General features: G+C 44.0%; 1 protein-coding gene across 2 annotated transcripts in view; it reads right to left on the bottom strand.

Annotated features, from left to right (window-relative positions):
* Positions 1-18,257, bottom strand: part of ZBTB40 (zinc finger and BTB domain containing 40) — an 83,963-nt gene extending 65,706 nt beyond the window's left edge. For both annotated transcript variants that reach the window (XM_003934897.4, XM_010345472.3), the window contains exon 1: positions 18,100-18,257. The gene's annotated coding sequence lies outside the window, so the exon portion shown is untranslated. The remainder of the gene's footprint in view (positions 1-18,099) is intronic.
* Between the last annotated feature and the right edge of the window lie 3,228 nt (positions 18,258-21,485).

Raw genomic sequence — 21,485 nt, 5'->3', positions numbered from 1 at the left:
GCTAGGGCTACAGGCATGGGACACTACATCGGACTCATTTTTTGATTCGTAGAGACAGGGTCTTCCTATGTTGCCCAGGCTGCACCCGAATTCCTGGGTTCAAAGGATCCTCCTGCCTTGGCCTCCCAAGGTGCTGGGATTACAGACATAAGCTACTGTGCCCAGCCTGCTATTATTATTGAAAAAAAACAAAACAAAACAAAAAACAGGCCTGACACAGTGGCTCACGTCTGTAATCCCAGCACTTTGGGAGGCCAAGACGGGAGGATCAATTAAGGTCAGGAGTTCAAGACCAGCCTGACCAACATGGCGAAACCCCATTTCTACTAAAGATACAAAAAGTAGCCAGGTATAGGTGCCCACCTGTGTTCCCAGCTACTCAGGAGGCTGAGGTGGGAGAATTGCTTGAACCGGGGAAACAAAGATTGCAGTGAGCAGAGATCACACCACTACACTACAGCCTGGGCGACAGAACCAGACTCTGTCTCAAAAAACAAGAAAACAAAACTACTTGCATTAATAACATAGGAGAGAGAACAATGAGACAGGCACCCACACAATGCTGACGGAAGTATAAACTCGTAAGACTTTTTAGGAAACGAATCTGGTAAATAATCTGGGAGTAATCTGCTCACCTAAAGCTATAAACATGTCCTTAGAGACATGAGAATGTGCAGGGTGGGGAAAAGTATACGTTACTTGCGCTGTTTGATGTTGTACCAGAATTAATTTCTATACCAGCTGCATAATTCCAAATAAAAAGAATGAGAAGTCCATGATAGTGGCAGGAAAAAAATGTTAATGTTTATGTCCTTTAGACTCACTTCTAAAAATCTATCAGAAATAATTAGAGGTGCAATGAAATATTTATGTATACTATATTCACAGCAATAGTATTAATGGTTTAAAAAACCTGGGGATAAACTTAAGTATATGAGGTTTTAAAGTAAATATGACATACAGTCATATTATGGTATTTTATGCAGCCATAAAATCAGGCTTTCTATATGACACTAAAAGAACAAGTAATCTCCCCAATAAATCAATCAATCAAATTTCATCACATTTTTCAACGTGTTTATTAAAGGACATGATCATGAAAGTAAAAAGACAATGCAGAGACTGGGAACAAATGTTTATAAATCACATATCTGATGAAGGTCTAATATTCAGAATACACATAGTATACCAGAATCTAGTATCCAGAACTCTTACAATTCAACAATAAAAGGATAAATAAGCCAATTTAAAAATTGGCAAAGGATTTGAACAGACATCTCTCCAAAGACAGACAAAATGGCCAGAAGTTCATCATAAGTCATTACTAAATGCAGATCAGAACGACAGTGAGATATCACTCCACATAACACTAAGATGGGTATAATGAAACAACAACAACAAAAAAAAAAACCAGAGCACAAGTGCTGCTGAGGATATGGAGAAATTGGAACTCTCACAGAATTGCTGGTGGGAACATAAAATGGTGCAGCCACTGTGGAAAACAGTCTGGCAGTTTCTCAAAAAGTTAAGCACAGAGACAGCATATGATCTAGCAGCTCCACTCCTAGGTATACATCTGGGAGACATGAAAACATGTATCCACTCAAAAACTTGTACATTACTGTTCCTTGGAGCATTAAGCCTAACAGCCAAAAAATGCAAACAACCGAAATATCCATCAACTTATGAACAAACAAACAAAACACTGTATATGTAAATAATGGAATATTATTCATCCATAAAAGGAAGTACTGGCACATGCTACAACATATGGATGAATCTTGAAAACATTATGCTAAGTAAAAGCCAGTTTAAGCCAGACATAAAAGGCCACATATTGCTGTATATGATTCCATTCATATGAAATGTCCAGAATAAGAAAATCCATAGAGATAGAAAGTGGATTAGTGGTTACCAGACCCTTTGGGGAAGACTAAATGGGGAGTGACTATTAACAGGTACAGGGGGGTTTGCAGAGTGATAAAAAATGTTCTGGAATTGGAAAGTGGTGATAGTTACGACAGTGGCAGCCAATCCAGTCAGCCTGCCATCATCCCGGCTACAGTGAAGAGGCCTGGCCAGGGCTGCGCGCTCCACGGAGCAGGCAGGACCACCACCCAAGTTGTAACTGCAGATCTGAGCCTCCCTGTGCTCTTGGAGGGCCGGGAGCAGGCAGGAAGCCCACCCCCCATGGCACAGCTGCAACTGTTCAAACTGTGGCTGCAGACTCAGGCATCCCTATATTCCTGGGGATCTGGCAAGGCCTCGCCCTCACAGGCTCAAAAGTGTCTGCCCCTGCTGCCTGGCTTCTCCCTGCTTTCAGCATCCATTCCAATCTTGATCCCGGAGCAAAGTTGGGCAGAGCCTAGGTGCCATGAATAACAGTAGGCAGAGTCCCAGATGGAAGGGGGCAGGTCCTGGTAAGATCCGTTTTTCAGGCCAGGGAGAGGCCTGAAGGCTGGAGGCCTGGCTGCTAATCCCACTGACCAGAGTGGGGACTGGTGCCTTTTCCAGCCCCCTGCCAATGGCCACCATTGGACCAACTGGCACATACCACACTTCCTCCCCTCTGAGGCCCATAAAAGCCCCAGACTCAGCCAAAGCTGAGCAGACATGGAATGACCAGCTGCAGAGAGGAGCTACCCTCTCTGCTGAGAACTTCAGAGACCTGCAGAGACTGACAAACAACCTGCCCGCAGAGAGGTGCTACCCTCTCCAGGGCCTCCTCTCTGCGAAGAGCAGCAGACATCCAATCAACTAGAGAGCAGAAGGGAGCTACCCTCTCCAGGGCCTCCCCTCTACTGAGAGCGGAACACTCGACAGATGACCTGCCTGCCTACAGAGAAAGCTACCGATTGTAGGTCTGTTCTGAGCTGCTCTAACAGTAAGTAAAGCTCCTCTTTGTCTTCTTCACCCTTCACTTGTCTGCACACCTGTATGCAGGACAAGAAGCTGGGCAAAGGCACCAACAGCCAACAGAGGTTTCCAGGAAGAAAATCGATACCCTAAAGATCCCATAACAGTTACACAGATGTTTGAATTGTACACTTTAAAATAATAAATTGTATAGCATGTAAATTACATATAAATACTATTTTATAGAAAAAAAGGCACTTGAAGGTTTTTAATGACGTAGGAAGATGCCCTCAATATCCTAAAAAGAAAACTAACATGCAACTGAATACACGTATAATTCCAATTTGGTTCAAAAATATGTGTGCATGCATATACACATTTGCATTTAAAAATAAAGAAAACACAGAAAAATGCTAAGAGTGGTTATCCTAGGTACTGTCATTATAGGAGACTTATTTTCTTCTTCATATGTTATAATATTTTCTATGGTAAACATGCATGAATTTTATAACTAGGAAATTTAAGAATAAAAACCCAGACAGGTGTGGCTGGCTTCAAAGCTAATGTCATTTCCAACATACTCTTCATTCATTAAGCATTTACTTAGCTCCTACTATGTATCAAACACAAAATCTCTGCCTGAAAGGAATTTATATAAGTCTAGGGTGGGGTCTGAACCCAAATCCATGGACTGGATAGGGGAAGAAGTGTCCAGAAGCTCTTTAAATTACTGCACATGCAATGTTGTCCAACTGCACTCTCTGAGGGAGACAGCCCACAGCTTTCAGGAGCAATGCAGCCTAGTGGTCAAAGGCTGGAGCTGGAGCCAGACTACCTGAGTGCAAATCTCAAACACTCAATTACAAAGTGTGTGGTCCTGGGCAAATTACCTAACCTATTAGGAGCTTAGTTTCATCATCTAAAAAACGGGGATACTAATAGTACCTTTCTCACCGGGCTGCTGAAGATTAACAGAGTTACATCTAAAGCACTGGCTCTACAGGTGAGGTAGGAAGTGCTCAATAATTAGCTGCTAGCTGCCGTGATCATTGCCCCACCACCACCTCACAGATTCTCAAGGAGGTAGAGACATGGAGAAGATTAAGGACTGCTAGAAAGCTTGTTTTCCAAATCTCAAAACTGGTAGGTAGCATCTGATTCCTGATGTGCCTATAATAACCATTCTTTTCAATTAATTTCTTTTTCCAGATTCTCTCAATTTCTAATGAAACTTCTTTTGAGGTGTTCTACAATATACAGTGAGGCAAAACATCAAAATGTTCAGCATAACACACTGCTTATGTCCTCTTATCTTCTGACTAATTCATAGAAACAAGCGATTTTCAAGACTATTACAAGAGAAGCAGGCTTTGAGAGATTTAGCTGCCTTTCCAGGACATGCTGCTCTGATCCCGCAGTTCATCCAAGATAACGCTTTACAGACCAAACTGCAAAATGTCCTGAGCGACACATGCATCTAATGAGTGACTAGGGATTGTGACCGCATTATACTTAAGGCCAACTTTTCCATCCTGCAGTCAAGAGTCTCAACAAGCAATTACCACTCCAATGCTTTCAAATCCAACCTCTTAGGTATCAAAAAGACCCTTGGCTTTGTCACTGGTACTGAGAGGCGTTTTGTTCTGACCTGAAAACATGGATGATATCTAAGTTTTCGTCAACTTGATTATCATGATATACGTTTCTTCATCAAGGGATAAATCTGGGCCACACATTAACACAGTACCAAGTTCCAGATTCACAGATACCCACCTAATGTAAAAATTAAGGGGCCCTGGCAGCTGAAGAATATCACACCAGACACTGTGATGCCAGGGACTATGGGCTCCACAGGAAAGGTCTGGAGCGCAGGCTCTAGGGACAGCCAAGAGCACGAAACCCAGCTGTGCCCTTCTTACCAGCTGAATTTTAGCCAAGTTACTTAACTCTGCGGGCCTCAGTTTTCTCATATGTAAACGGGGACAATATTAGTGCTCATCTCATGAGGTAGTTGCACAAATAAGCTATTATATGTAAATGGATCAATACACATAAATACACTGTAACATTGTTAACAGTCACTAAATGTTAGGAGTTATTACCTTTGGAGAAGGAAGCATAAAAATACACCCATCAAAGTATTTGTTTTTTATCATTCTGCTTCACCACTTTTAAGTTATGTATGTATCTTTATATGTCAAATGTTACATAATTTGTTTAAAAGAAAAAAATTCGCCGACAACTACACTGCTCCTTTCAGACAGCTGGTCTGGAATGAGACTCAGCTAGGAAACAGAGAAAGTGGGGAGAGTCAGCCTTCTAACAAGAGTGCTGGGCTATAATCAGAGATTTCATACAAAACCTTAAACTCATTAAAAATTAGAAGACACAAAGGACTTTGAAATCACCTGGCCCAATTCCCACATTCATAGATGAGGAAACCACAGCCTTGAAATGTAAAGTGTTTTCAGATCTTCCAGTTCATTAATGACAGAAATGAGACTCTTCCTGTCACCTACGGCTTAGATCAGGCGTCCCCAAACTTTTTACACAGGGGGCCAGTTCACTGTCCCTCAGACCGTTGGAGGGCCGCCACGTACTGTGCTCCTCTCACTGACCACCAATGAAAGAGGTGACCCTTCCTGAAGTGCGGCGGGGGGCCGGATAAATGGCCTCAGAGGGCCACATGCAGCCCGCGGGCTGTAGTTTGGGGACGCCTGGCTTAGATAAATATTCTCAGTGGAATGCAAAGATGACGGCCTTTTGGAAAAGGAAAAAAAATGAGTTTGGGAGGTTAACAATAATAGCTAACATTTATCAAGCATTTATTATCTCTCAGATACTTTGTCAAGCACTTTACATTGGTGGCCTTAAATGATTTTTGCAAAACCAGTGAGATAGTTACTATTATTAACCCCACTTTCAACTGAGCAAGTGGAGGCCTAGACAGATTAAAGGCCTTGCTCCAAATCACAAAGCCAGTGAGTGGTAGAGTCATTCAATAAACTCATGCTGTCCGACTCCTGAGTCGTAACTTTGACCCTTAAGTGATACTGCCCAAACTTTGGGAGTCCATGTGGCCCCAGTGTAGCTCCAAGGCTGTGTCCCAGCCCTATCAGTGAACAAGATGTGCTTGTCAATCCAGCAGATTGTCACTGAGTTCAACTGAATACGCTTAACTGAGGCTTGGCACTACACAGAGAAGAAATTCAGCATAATCCCTGCTCTCAAGGAGCTTATGGCACAGCTGGGAAGAAGAGACCACTTTCAGCTTAAATCCTTCTTTTCTCACACTTTTGTAGTTAAGTACCAGGGCACTGAAGAGACTACAGACCCCCAACTTCCAGCAATACTATTATACTACTCAGATCACTCAGCCTTCAGTACCCCTCTGTGTACATTTCACAGATCACCCCCTTTCTCATCTCCTCCTAGTGTTATAGCCTTTTTCTTTTGTCTTTGAAGAAGTGGGGATTATTTTCATCTATATCCCTCAATCACCAGGGAGTATGACAAGAGGGCTAACTTAAGGAGTTAACAAAAAAATGCAAAAGAAGATAACTTCTCTATTGCTGTTAATGTTGGGAAAGAGCCTATGGGATTCCATAGTATTTGCTCAAAAATGTTCAAAGGAAGATATGGAAAATTTCATCTTCAACATTCTACTGCCCAGGAAAAAAAAAAAAAAAAAAAACAGAACTCTAGGGGCCAATTATTCTGCTGTCTTGGACTCTGACCTCAGCAAGTCTCCCTCTGGTTTTAACCTGACTAGAACTGAGGAGAACTGACAGCAGAGAACCAGCTGAATGAGCAGCTTGTGTCTAGGGTGGTCAAATTTAATGACTGCCAGGCCTTCAAAGAAACAGTCAAAAGTAACAGTGCCACGCCTAACCTACAGGCTCAATGAATAAGAGCAAGTTTCATTGTTATTTAATTTAAATGTATTGGTCCTACTACGTTCATGACATCCTATTAGGAGGTAAGTATTCAAAACAGTGGCAAGCCTTTGAAAATTAATGAATTATCAGATTGTACTACTACAACTAGAGAAATAGAAGACAGAGTGAGCAGAGCACGTAAGAGAAGCAGTAAAGAGGGAAAGATGGGAGGGCTTACTGTCTGCAACCAGTAGAGAGGGAAGCATCTGGGTGCACATTCGTAGATGGGAAGACTGCTATTACAGCCTTCTACAATACTATGCTAGTTTGAAGAGTGGGTCTTGACCATCTCCTTTGCTTCTGTTCTTCCCTGGCCAGCATTTGAAAAACAATTTTAATAAGGAGCTATAAAGAGTTGGGTTCTAAATCTGACCTTAGTAACCTTGAGTGACTTAACCTTTCAAAACCTGTTTTCTCAAGTGTAAAATGAAGTTAACATGTATATGAGAGCTCAGAATGTTACTCTCGCTTTTATATTTGAAAAATTTCTTAATTTTTAGAAACAGGGGTAATAGCACCTATTGCCTAGCTGCTATGAGGTTTACATGAAAAAATAATGTAAAATACCTAGTAGACTGCTTGGCACTTTGCATGTGTTCAATAAATGGTAACTGTTATTAACAACATAATGTGTGAAACGTAATATGTTAAGACATGAATTACTGTATTTTAATGTTATGAAAATTTAAAAGTTCACTTTTTAAAAAAGTTTTGGAATGGGCCGGGCATGATGGCTCACACCTGTAATCCCAGCACTTGGGAGGCCAAGGCTGACGGATCACCTGAGGTCGGGAGTTTGAGACCAGCTTGACCAACATGGAGAAACCCTGTCTCTACTAAAAATGCAAAAAAAAAAAAAAATTAGCCAGGTGTGGTGGCGCATGCCTATAATCCCAGCTACTGGAGTGGCTGAGGCAGGAGAATCACTTGTACCCGGGAGGCAGAGGTTGCGGTGAGCTGAGATCGCGCCACTGCACTACAGCCTGGGCAACAAGAGTGAAAGTCCATCTCTCAAAAAAAAAAAAAAAAAAAAAAAGTTTTGGAATGGAGGAAAGAGGAGAACCAAATACTATGAACCAGTGAATCAGTGACATCAGACTTAGAAACACAACAAGGATGGCCTTTCCAAATAGAGTCTGACAAGCCTCTCACTCTTTCACCCACTTTCCTTCTCCTTTCACTACTTTATTCGTCCATTCAACAAATATGCTCTGACTGAACTGTACACAGGACACAGTGCTAAGAGGCAGGAGTGAGAAGGAAATGAAGGCGGACAAAAGAAGGGGATTTAGGGAACAATATAACAGGATGAGCTTTAAGAGGGCAGGTATCTAGAAACCATCTGAAGTTATGTGCAAAATGTTTTGAATGTGTGGATGTATAAAACTTCTGAGGCCTTCTGGAGGGATTCTAAACAGAAGTATTCATTTATTTTTTAAGTGTTAATAATAAAGGTCTAGCCAGGCGCAGTAGCTCACGCCTGTAATCCCAGCACTTTAGGAGGCTGAGGTGGGTGGATCACCTGAGGTCGGGAGTTCAAGACCAGCCTGACCAGCATGGAGAAACCCCACCTCTACTAAAAATACAAAATCAGCCAGGCATGGTGGCACATGCCTGTAATCCCAGCTACTTGGGAGGCTGAGGCAGGAGAATCCCTTGAACTCTGGAGGCAGAGTTTGTGGTGAGCCGAGACTGTGCCATTGTATTTCAGCCTGAACTATGACAGCAGAACTTCGTCTCAAAAAAGGATAAAGGTCTAATAAACTGAAAAAGAAGCATACAGATTTTATATAAGGAAAAAACATTAACACTCCTGAAAAATCATAGAAGTAGCTTTGAGCAAATGAAAAGACAGACCATGATCTTGGACAGAAGAGCCAATATCATAAAGATGTTAGCTCTCCCTAAGCTAATTTATAAAATTTAGCACAATCCTAATAAAAATACCATCAAGTCATCTCCTCTTGAAACCAGACAAATTGATTATTAAGTTCATATGCCAGAATAAACAAGCAAAAACAGCCAGGAAAACCCTGAAAAAGAACAGTAGGAAAAAAGATGGCCCTTCCAGATGTTAAATCATAAAGCCTCTAAAATTAAGATGATATTGTAACAGCATATGAACTGGCAATCAAACCAAAGGAACAAAACAGAAAATCCAGTAAGAAATCTAAGTGCATACAAAGGCTTAGTATTCAATAAAGACAGCATCTCAAATCACTGAAGAAAGAAGTTTTTAATAAGTACTGTTGAGACAACTGACCGGCCATTGGGATAAAGATTAAATCAGATCCTTCCTCAAACCACATACTAAGATAAATTTCAATTGGATGAGAGTCTTAACCGTTTTTTAAAAAGTGAAACCATAAACCATACATGTTCTAGAAGAAAATACAAATGGATTCTCCATAAATTGAGTGAGGCAAATTTCCTAACTATGACTGAGAAACATGATTATATAAAGATACAAAACTTGGATAGCAACAAAACAATATATGCAAAGTCAAATATATGACAACTGGAAAAATATATTTGCAATTTGTATCCCAGACATGAAATATCTTTATCTCATAAAAAGAAAAAACAAATTTAAGCTACACTGAAATACTGTTTCTTACCTGACAGATTGGCAAAACCCCAAAAGTAACAGCATACTTCGTTAGCAAGACAGGAGAAACAGAGAAGAGTTTAGGTATGAAATAAAAACTTTTGGCCAGGCACAGTGGCTCAGCCTGTTATCCCAGCACTTTGGGAGGCCGAGGCAGGTGGATCACAAGGTCAGGAGTTCAAGACCAGCCTGACCAACATGGTGAAACCCCATCTCTACTAAAAAATTACAAAAATTAGCCACGTGTGGTAGTGTGCGCCTGTAATCCCAGCTACTCAGGAGGCTAAGGCAGGAGAATCACTTGAACCTTTGAAGCCAGGAGGTGGAGGTTGCGGTGAGCTGAGATTGTGCCATTGCTCCAGCCTGGGCAACAAGAGCAAAACTCAAGTCTCAAAAAAAAAAAAAAAAAAAAAAAAAAAAAAAAAGAAAGAAAAACTTCTTGGTAAAGGCCAGGCGCGGTGGCTCAAGCCTGTAATCCCAGCACTTTGGGAGGCCGAGGCCGGTGGATCATGAGGTGAAGAGATCGAGACCATCCTGGTCAACATGGTGAAACCCCGTCTCTACTAAAAATACAAAACATTAGCTGGGCATGGTGGCGCGTGCCTGTAATCCCAGCTACTCAGGAGGCTGAGGCAGGAGAATTGCCTGAACCCAGGAGGCGGAGGTTGCGGTGAGCCGAGATCGCGCCATTGCACTCCAGCCTGGGTAACAAGAGCGAAACTCCGTCTCAAAAAAACAAATAACAAACAAAAATAAACAAAAACAAAACAAACAAACAAAAAAACTTCTTGGTAAAAAGGAATTTAATTTTTAATAGCAATCTTTAAAGTTTAAAACACAAGATGGCTTGGCGCAGTGGCTCACACCTGTACTCCCAGCACTTTGGGGGGCCAAGGCAGGTGGCTTGCTTGAGGCCAGGAGTTTGAGACCAGCCTGGGAAACATGGTGAAACCCCATCTCTACCACAAAATACAAAATCAGCCAGTTTCACAACCCAGTCTCAATTATTTTTTTAAAAAGTATTCAAGAAAAAGTCTGTTTATGAAGTTGGTGATACAACTACACAGAATATAATTACATCAAGTGACTCTAAGACAATATCTGACTCTGCATCTCAAGTAGCATATATGCTAAGGACAAAAGGAACAACAGAAAACCCAAACAGCAGTCAGTAATAGAAACGCCAGTACAAACAATGGCATTGCTACTGGCCTGGTTGATACCACCACCGGGGAAATCCAGGGAGAGGGAGCAGCCTTGAAGCCTTAGAATGTGGCCCACCTGCCTCAGAAAGAATGAATCCCATGGCTTACTGAGAGATTTCAATTGGTGCTCAATACAAGGTGATCTGGGGGAGGAGGGCTGCTCAGAGATGAGGCCTGAGACAGCACAGCCAGGGTTGGCGGATAGCACTTGCTGGACCATCCTAAGGGCAGGGAATCCATCCAAGAGTTTTAAAGCAAGGGAATCATATATTCAGAACTGTGCTTTTTTTTTTTTTTTAAGACTGAGTTTCACTCTTGTTGTCCAGGCTAGATGTAGTGCAATGGCTCAATCTCGGCTTACTGCAATTTCTGCCTCCTGGGTTCAAGCAATTCTCCTGCCTCAGCCTCCCAAGTAGCTGGGACTACAGGCATGCACCACCCGCCTGGCTAATTTTGCATTTTTAGTAGAGATGGGTTTCTCCATGTTGGTCAGGCTGGTCTTGAACTCTCGATTTCAGGTGATCCACCAGCCTTGGCCACCCAAAGTGCTGGGATTGCAGGTATGAGCCACCGCACTGGGCCTCAGAGCTGCGCTTTATAAAGACCACTGGTAACAGTGTACCAAACAGATTGGAGAGGAATGAAGCTGAAAGCCGCTGACCAACTGGATAGCTGTTTCATAATCCAGGACAAGAGACTATGGCAGCTTTAACCAAAGGAAGAGAAAGGGTAGAAGAAAACAATAGTCTGGTAACCTAACTAAGCATGTGCTGAAAGAGAAGATCATGGCACCATTCCCAGGTTTCCGCCTTTGGTAACTGTGGTGCCATCCGCTGAGCCTAAGAACCAGAGAGAAGTACCAGCTGGAGGAAAGATGCCAAATTCACTGCTGCCAATGCCCTGGAGACCACCTTCTGGAGCTAATGGGAATAAGGAGCAAAAGGAGTCAAGAAGGAAAACTCAGGAAGACTCAATGGTCAGGCCCTAGTTCTAGAAAGCTGAGAAACAGGATGACGTTAGCAGGCTAGATTACCTCTTACAGTATTTTCTCAAAATCAGAAATAAAATCACATACTGTTCACCTTTGTCTTTACACTAAAAATAACCCCACTAGAGCTAACAGTAACAAATACTAACCAACAAATAACCAATATTCGGAGCCTCAAAAGCTCTTATTTACACTTACAATCCTGTTTCTAATTTCCTCATCCTTCCTGGGCCCTTTCCCTCATAAAGCATCCCCTGTTGTTTGGTCCTGTCCCAGAAGCAGACTCTAGTGCCTGCAGCAAAGGTCACTCATGCAAATCCCTCCAGGGGTCAGACAGACAGAAAATCTCTAATGTTTAAATGGAAGTAACTACTTTTTAAACAGTCAATGAGCCAGACTCTGGCCTATGGGAGTTTTCTATTGAGGTCCCAGTTCTATAGACTATCCTAAAATAAAGATACTTCCTTCTTTTTGTTTCCCTTTGGGTACTAATAAAACCAGAAATTACATCTATGAATTGACTTTTTCAGAGGTCCTAGTATGAGTTAAGTTCTGAGACAGGTTTAGTCTCAATATAGAGGCTCTTTCTTTTCACAGATATAAAGGGAGGAGACTCTTCTGGACAAATGCAGGGAAATATCCCACCTTTATTCCTCTGCTTCCTCAAATCTATCCACTCCCTTCCTCTTCTTTCCTTAAAACAAATAAATAGACGGATGGATGGATGGATACAAACAGGGTCTCACTCTGTCACCCAAACTAAAATGCAGTGGTCTGATCATCATGCAACTGCAGCCTCAAACTTCTGGGCTCGCATAAGTGATCCTCCCGCCTCAGCCTCCCAAAGTGCTGGCATTACAGGTGTGAGCCACTGTGCCCAGCCTTCTTTCCGTTTTAACCCAACTTTCCTAAGTCTGATGAACCGACTTCATCTGCAAGAAGCTGATGCCTAGAAACAAAGTAGTGGGCTTCCACTACCTCTTCCTTTCCTCTCAGTCGAAACAGTTACAGTATCTGCTAACAGGGTTGCCTAGACGATAGATCCACATCTCGCCAGTCTCATGTAAATTAACAACCAACAACCATCTCTAAGGCATTCATGAAGCAGTTCATTGGGCAGATACCTACATTACACAAACATTCAACTATGCTTGACCACTTAAGACAGAAAATAAAGCCTGAAACACTTAAGCTCTGAGGTTAAGGTTATAGAGCAGTGAAACAGTACCTGGTTTCAGGGAGATTCTCATCACGCCTTCATCTAGGTGGTGTTACATGTGATGTTTCATTGTTGGCTCCGCACCTTTTAAGGAGTCAAGGGCTTTTCTGAGATCAGATTAAAGTAACTGGCTCTCTCCACAGAAAAAATGGCATTCACACAAATTTGCAAGCAACTTCAAAGGATTCGTGGGTCTCTTGAAATTCAACCATTTACCCTGAGATTAACAATCTCTGCCTTACATGGATCAGCCTAATACACTTATGTGAGGAAATGAAATCTGTGGCATCATAATTTTGAGGACTTGGAGTCAAATAACAACATTAGGGAAATGTAAGGAAAGCTGGCTTTCTTTCCTTATCCTTCGCTCTCTTGAGGGCTGCCAGAGTCTCAAAACTGCATGCTCTCTGAAAATGAAATAGCACTCTCTGCAAGACTTAAAGAAAGTGACAATCTCATCTCTGAATTTAAATGCCCTTAATATTTAATTCTTTCCTCTATGTGGTTAGTAGCTTGCTTTCTCCACATTATCAAGATGATGGCTTTAGAAGGCAGACTACTGGAGATACGGAAAACCATATATCCCAATTCAATTTCCTTGTGAAAATCAAAGAGCTCACTCTGTTGAAGAGTTGAAAGAGGCTGAGGGGGTCACTGCCTTCCCCCAGGGTGCTGGTACAGGCAGTACTTGGGAAGGGTAATGTAAATACTCGGTATGAGGCAACAGGGCATACCAATTTGTTTTTCAATCTATTTTATTTTAGTTCAAAGCATCACTGCAGACAGATAGTCCAAGAAAACAAGCCACACTTGGGTTATACTCAGTCTTCCTCAATCTCCAAAAGCGGCTGAGTATTGCCAAAGTGTGGCTCGTTTTCCTGGGCTGCCTGTCTGCAATGATGCTTTGAACTGAAATAAAATAGATTGAAAAACAAATTGGTATGCCCTGGCTCTTCCTGCAGTTTCATATAATCCTTCAATGCTAGTGTTAGCACCTGTTCTTTATTGGAACCCAAAAGACCCAAATCACAGAGTAAAACTGCAATACTTTAGATGCAAAGGTCCCACCCAAACCTAAAATAGCAATTTAATTCAAGGTTTGTTGTTTAACATTGCATGAACACGCCACTCTCTGTCCAGTTCTTTGCTCTGTTTGCAGGGTTGGATTGTGTCTTCTGATGACATGCGCAATATGGCTACTGGGTAGCATTTAAAGCAAAACCTGCCATGCTGTTCTTCTTATAGAGCCTTGATTTGTTATTTCCTCTAATGTCTTACATTTTGAACCCAAACATCAACCTATTTTTTTTTTAGATGGAGTCTCACTCTGTAGCCCAGGCTGGAGTGCAGTGGCACGATCTTGGCTCACTGCAACCTCCGCCTCCTGGGTCCCAAGTCAAGCAATTCTCCTACTTCAGCCTCCCAAGTAGCTGGCATTACAGGCACAAGCCACCATGCCCAGCTAATTTTCGTATTTTTCAGGAGAGACGGGGTTTCACCATGTTGGCCAGTCTCGTCTTGAACTCCTGACCTCGTGATCTGCCCGCCTCAGCCTCCCAAAGTGCTGGGATTACAGGCAGGAGCCACTGCGCCCAGCCCAACCTGTTTTTACTTATTCAAAAAAGTCTGCTATTTACTTCAAAGCATTCAGTACTGTTTTAGGGTATGTGACATTATTTTGAAAACTTTTGGAAGAAACTTGAAATCATTTGCAAACAAATTTTAAAATTACCACCAACTAAAAGAAGTCTAACATTTGTTTAGAATGCCTTAAGAGAATACATACACCTTGTATGGAGGAACACAAGTAGTTTCAAACTTAAAACACTGAAATAACCGAAAAGTGTTCTGCATAGACAGCTGTACAATTTGGTTTTTAAAAAAAATCAGATGCCAGGCTGGGCGCGGTGGCTCATGCCCATATCCCAGCACTTTGGGAGGCTGAGGTGGGTGGATCACAAGGTCAGGAGTTCGAGATCAGCCTGCCCAACATGGTGAAACCCCATCTCTACTAAAACACACACACACACACACAAAAATTGGCTGGGCGTGGTGGTGCATGCCTGTAATCCCAGTTACTTGGGAGGCTGAAGCAGGAGAATCACTTGAACACGGGAGGCAGAGGTTGCAGTGAACCGAGACTGTGCCACTCTGCTCCAGCCTGGGCAACAGAGCAAGACTCCGTCTCAAAAAAAAAAAAAAACAAACAAAAAACAAAAAAATTAGATGCCATTGGGAAAAGTTCCTCTCCAAGCAGAAACACTAAGAAAAAAACAAGATCTGCTCCTGTCTTGCTGGAGATAAAAAGTAGTGGGCTTCCATTGTTCTTGGATCGCCCATTTTTAATTTTGCCTGTAACATATTTCTGGATTTTTGTTATGACTTAGCACTTTATAAAGTTTCCAGTTGAAGTTAAATTTGATTAGTTATTCAGCAATATGTGTAACAACAACAAAAAGAGAATACCATGGCTATTAATACAGTTTATCTTATTTAATCTGCACAACAACCCTTTGAGGAGGCACCATTATCCACATTTTCAGATGAGATAACTAATCTGTAACTCGCCCATGAGTGTTCAGTTCTCTCAGTAGTAGCTGGGTTCAGGATCAGGGACTGAGCACAGGAGTGAACCACAGCACCACTGCTCCCTTTGAGTTCTCCAACACCTCAAGTTGTTACCCACTTAGTCTCTGAACCTGCTGAAAAGTTCTTCTTGCCAGCTTCGTCTCTACCTTTCCCCTTCTTGCTGGACTGGCTCCTTATCACTCAACCAGTTTCAGCGTAAACTTCCTTCCTTAAGAGAGGTTTTCCCTGACCACCCAGATAAAAAGTAGGGCTCCCAGGTTAGTGTCTCTCTGTGCACTGTTTTTATTTCCTTTAGAGCGGTTGCCACAATTTGGAATAACTTTGTTATTTCTTCACTGTCTTGACATTAGACTTAGCTTCCACAACACAGCCCCAGGTCCATCTTGCTCACCCTGGTAATCACAGCACCTAGACAGTGGTGCTTGGTACATGGAGCCACCAAAATATTTGTTCAAGGCTGGACACAGTGGCTCATGCCTGTAATCCCAGCAGTTTGGGAGGACAAAGTGGGCAGATCATTTGAGGTCAGGAGTTCAAAACCAGCCTGGCAAACGTGGTGAAACCCTGTCTCCACTAAAAATACAAAAAAAAAAAAAAAAAAAAAAAAAAAAAAACCTAGCTGGGTGTGGTGGCATATGCCTGTAGTCCCAGTTATTCAGGAGGTTGAGGCAGGAGAATCACTTGAACCCAGAAGGCAGAGGTTGCAGTGAGCTGAAATTGTGTCACTGCACTCCAGCCTGGGTGACAGAGAGAGACTCCATCTCAAAAAAAATAAATAAAATAAAAAATTGTTCAATGAATGACCTGGATTTGTTTACCTAGTATTTACCTGCAAACACCAGGTTTTGGGTACTGGGTAGCAGCTGAGGATCCAACAGATAAGGTGTTGTCCCTGCCAGTAAGGACCTCCTAAACTAATAGGAAAGACAAAAAACAGACGGAACAATGCAGGGTGGTGGTGTGATCAGATTAGCTTCAGCTCCCGGCTGAATGCATTAGCTATGTAACCTCCAACAGCTCTCCTCCGGGAGTTTGTTTCCTCTGTGCTGAAAACGGTAATATTCCTACTACTTATGTCATAGTATTGGTATGAGGATTAAATGATAGTCCATATAAATAAAGCACTTAGCGCAGTACCAGGCACAAAATAATCACTCAATAAACAGCAACTACGAATTTTATGATGATGATGCAGTTACAACTGTATTTGAAATTATCTTTGTCTACCTATATACCACTTGTCCAAGCCCCATACAGAATTTAAATTCCACGGAAGGGCAGAAGTCATATTTGTCTTGTTCACCACTGTATTTCCAGGAATGTGAAACATCTCTGGTACATGGTAAGGGTTGAATAAATACTAAGCGATTAGTGAATGCCTGCGTACATGCACGGGGTGTTCTCAAACCATCTGTTAAATCGATGATGAATAGCTAAGTTTGGGGAAAGAGAAGTGTTTACATTAGAAAGGAGGGGCAGAAGTTTGATGATTTAGCTTAGTAGAAAAAAATTTCACTTTGAGATTGTAATTAAATCTCCATTAGCCATCCAAAGATCTGGACACAATTCCAGGGAAGGACCAACAATTCCACGTAGAAAAGACTTGAAAGAATAAAATCCAAAGCAGTTTGACCTGTGCCATCAGGCAGGGGGCTCCCAGGGACGGGCTCAATCTGGCAGCCCTATAACCTAGTACACTTATAAATATCTTAACCACTCAGAACCAACTTCTTCCTCTTTTGTAAAATGGAAATACCATACGTGCGTATAAAGCGTTGTCGTAAAGTACAACAAAGCTCGTATGAATACAAAGAAAGCACCTGGCTCATTGTAGCACTAGCTGCATGGAATCATTGCTATTCAAAGCAGGAGAAACTCTGAATAGTCAGGGAGACCAAAAAGGGTAGTGGAAGTCAGAGTGTTTTGTCAACTAAAGTGCGTCGGGCAGTTTTAACTCGTTTCCCACTCCAGGAAAAGGGACGAGAGGAATTGCTGGATAACAACACTGATCCAACCTACTTGTGCCTAGGGCAGGGGTGAAAAGACGTTTGCTGTAAGGGACCGGGCAGAAATAGTTTTGGCTTTGTAAACCAGCCGATCAAAAGCCAAGCAACGGCTGCGCAACTACTCGTCTCTGCCCTCTTGGCAGGACAGCCGCCATAGACAAACACCTCAACAAAGAACATGTCCGTGTTCCAGTACGACTTCATTTATGGACTTGATGTCACAGAACCTTCGCAAAGTATTACGAACTATTCTTCCCCCCAACCATTTGAAAATGTAAACAAAGACCGAGAAGGGAAGAGAGAAGCGGGGGGGGGGGGCATGGATTAACCCGACGCCCGGCGAAGGGACCTGAAGGGAGGGGGAGTGAGACGGCGACAAGAGGCCTCCAGACGGGCCGAGGGGGAGGTGCGGGGCGACCGCAGGCCCAGGCGGCGTCAGGCCCGGCCTGGCGCCCCGAGTGGGTCCCCGCGGCCTCTCCCCGCCGCAGTCTACAGCAGAGCCTGCGCTAGCGGTGCCAGCCGCCCCGGGGGAGCACGACCCGGGACGAGGTGAGGCGGCTGGGACTCGGCCGAGCCCCGCGGAGTTCGCCGCGCGGAAGGGTCTGTGTACGCCCCTCATCTAGGGCGCACCGGGGCCTCCGCTGCAAAAAGGGTCTCCACGCGGAGTCCCAGCCCCGTTTCTATGGTTACCTGCTCAGCACCGATTCAAACTGCCGTTCTTTATTGACAGCGCCATAGAGGACACGAACACTCCTGCCCGAAGGGAACAATAAAGCTTTCGCCATTCAACAGCGCCGGAGACGCCAGCAGGCGGCCATCTTGAGGCCGGCGCGCAATGGGTATCCGCGGGAAAGGGGCGGCCCGACCTGCCCCGCGCGCCGCGGTCACGTGCTGAGGGCGGGGCCCGCATCAGGCGCTCGCTCTCCTCCAATGCTGGGATCGCGGGGCCGCCCGGTTGCTAGGCTCTTCTCTGACCTCTGACCTTGGCCACTCCCTCCTCCCCTCCCCACACTTCGTAAGGAAAGTTGTTTTCTTTTTTCTTTTTTTTTTTTTTTTGAGACGGAGTTTCGTTGTTGCCACCCAGGCTGGAGTGCAAAATGGCGCGATCTCGACTCAGTGCACCCTCCGCCTTCCAGGTTCAGGCAGTTCTCCTGCCTCAGCCTCGCGAGTAGCTGTGATTACAGGCATGTGCCACCACGCCCAACTAACTTTTTTTTTTTCTTTCTTTCTTTTTTTTTCTGTTTTTAGTAGAGACCCGGGTGTCACCGTGTTGGCCAGGCTGGTCTCGAACTCCTGAGCTCAGATGATCCCCCTGCCTCGGCCTCCCAGAGCGCGGAGATTACAGGTGTGAGCCACCAAGCCCAGCCCTAACGGAAGTTCTACTGGAGCTCCACCATCTCTCACTGAGGCAGCTCTAGGGTTACTATCTTGTTTCAAAGGATGGCAAAGAAGTAAACACAAAAGGCTTCATTTTTCCAAAACAACACGTTTCTGTGCGAGGCAGAGAGGCGACCTGAGCCGCGTCCCTGGCCTCACTTTCTGGGGGAGAGGCTTGACGCCGGTGGGGCGTGGTGGGCTGAAGGCGTCCTGGAGGCATCTTGAACCTGCGTCTCGCACCTCCCAATTTTGGGATTTAGGGGCTTGGGGGGAAGGTGGTCCTGGCTTTTCTTTTGCTCATTTTCCTTCTCAGATATTATGCGTTCCCTGTTGAAGAGTCCCGTTGCCACCCTTCCTTACACAGACATTTAAGTCAGATCCAGCAGTATTAAACTGAGTCACCTCCGCTGGCCCACTGAACACAGTCACCCTGTCGCTGACATGCAGCCACTTTTTCTGCCCCTGCCAGTTACACGCCCAAATCCAGCCGTCTCAGTGCAATGTCGCGCTTCCTCTGTGATTACAGCTGTTCCAACCGCAATGTCAATATTCAGTCGTTCAGAGAGCTGTCTCTGGCAGACTGACTCACCCCATCACCGTTTTACATCACAAATTCAATCTACTGGGCAGAACTGTCACTTGTATTGTTGCTGTCTCCCGGTCGATCATATTTACTGTCACCGTCTGACATGCAGCTACTGTCAATGACCATAAACTTCAAACGGTTCTGTTCAAAACAGCACTCTGTTTGCCCAGCTATTGCCCTTTCTGTGGTTTTCACTGTCATTGTCATTCAGCCGCTTTCGCTGCCAACAAAGTCGAGCCAGTATTTAACAGGCTCCTTCAGGGTACACAGTTGTCCTCGTACCCTTGTGCTCAATTAGTCACTTTCACTATTATACTCCTGTCACTGTCACATTCAGGGTCAGATTTACTGTAGCTAACATTCAGTCACTTTTGTAATCACTGGAACCACGCCCACAGCTGTTGTGTCTCCTAAACCCTCATTGCCACCAGCCTCACATTCTCTTTTGGTGGGAGCCCCCAAGGTAGGGTTGCTAGATTTAGCAAACACACACCTAGAAGGGTGCCTGGCACATAGTAGGTGCTCTAGAAATCTTTATTGAATTAATGGATTTTGGCCTTGCTCGACGGCTCACACCAGTAATCTCAGCACTTTGGGAGGCCGAGATGGCTGGACCATCTGAGGTCAGGAGTTCGAGACCAACTTGGCCAACATGGCGACACCCCGTCTCTACTAAAAATACAAAAATTAGCCGGGCGTGGTGGCGGGCGCCTGTAATCCCAGTTACTCAGGAGGCTGAGGCAGGAGAATTGCTTGAACCAGGGAGGCGGAGCTTGCAGTGATCTGAGATTGCACCACTACACTCCAGCCTGGGCAACAAGAGCAAGACTCCATCTCAAAAAAAGAAAAAAGAAAGAAATATTTATTGAATTAATGGATTTTAAAAAACAGTATCATTGCCAATGTTCTGTATGCGAATGCAGATACGCAGATGGCTTGAAGCTCAGGAGTGTCAATAGGAATCAGTTTTCAGGCACCATCTGTCCCTCCTGTTCTACTTAACAAGACTTTGAATCCCATAGGGACTAAACAGAGCAAAAGAAGAATGGCCACCAAGTGTACTCAGGTATTGGGACGATAGTGACAAAGAAGAGGCTTTCTATGTAGTTTTTTTAATTTTAAAAAAGGAATTCATGTTTATTGTAAAACATTCAGAAAACGTGGAAAGGACTCTTTCCCTCAGGAAAGATTGTTCCAGACATCCCCCAACACAGCTCGCACACACAGACACAGTGGATCAACGGCTGCAGGTTCCCCATAATCATTTACTTCGGGTTTGGCATTAATAGAAATTCTTGTGGGACTGACTTGCCTGCAGTTCGTGAAGAGTGGCATAGGGTCATGAAAAGCAGTGGCTCTGGCTTCCGGCTTCCCATGACATCAAAAATGAGAAGACAATGGCTAGACTTTCTAGACCTTCTAAGGGCCTCATCTCCCCGTAGAGCTTCCACAGCTGCGGAGAAATAGCCTGTGCTTCCCACGCACCAGAAGGACCCAAACCTTGACTTGGAGGAGGCGAGTTGAGAACTTTTCAACTTTTTTTGACTTTGGAAAAGAATGTTCCCATGCCATGACCCTGTGTAAGATGCCCAAGGTGCCTCTACGAAACTGCCAGCTGTTTCCAGAGTGACTACTAAATGCCAAGAAAACGGAGGTCAAGAAAACGTGTTACCTGCCATACTAAGGAATAACACACCTGGCCGGGCGCAGTGGCTCACACCTGTAATCCTAGCACTTTGGGAGGCCAAGGCGGGCGGATCATGAGGTCGGGAGTTCCAGGCCAGCCTGAACAACATGGTGAAACCTCGTCTCCACTAAAAATAAATTAGCCAGGCGTGGTGCTGTAGGCCTGCAAGCCCAGCTACTCCGGAGGCCGAGGCAGGAGAACCGCTTGAATCCAGAAGGCGGAGGTTGCGGTGAGCTGAGGGTACGCCATGGCACTCCAGCCTGGGTGACTCTGCCTCAAAATAAATAAATAACTAAATTTAAAAAGAGAAATAACCACCACAACTTCTCCTGCTAATAATAGCAATGATTTATCTCACTCTTTCTGCCAGGTATCATGCCGAGCCCTTTAACTAGATTCTCTCATTTAATTCCTGTAATCACCCAA

This window comes from Saimiri boliviensis, chromosome 11, assembly GCF_048565385.1.
Source record: "Saimiri boliviensis isolate mSaiBol1 chromosome 11, mSaiBol1.pri, whole genome shotgun sequence".
Taxonomy (NCBI): domain Eukaryota; kingdom Metazoa; phylum Chordata; class Mammalia; order Primates; family Cebidae; genus Saimiri; species Saimiri boliviensis.
Note: the sequence above shows the minus strand (reverse complement) of the source record. Positions and strands in the feature narration are given on the sequence as shown.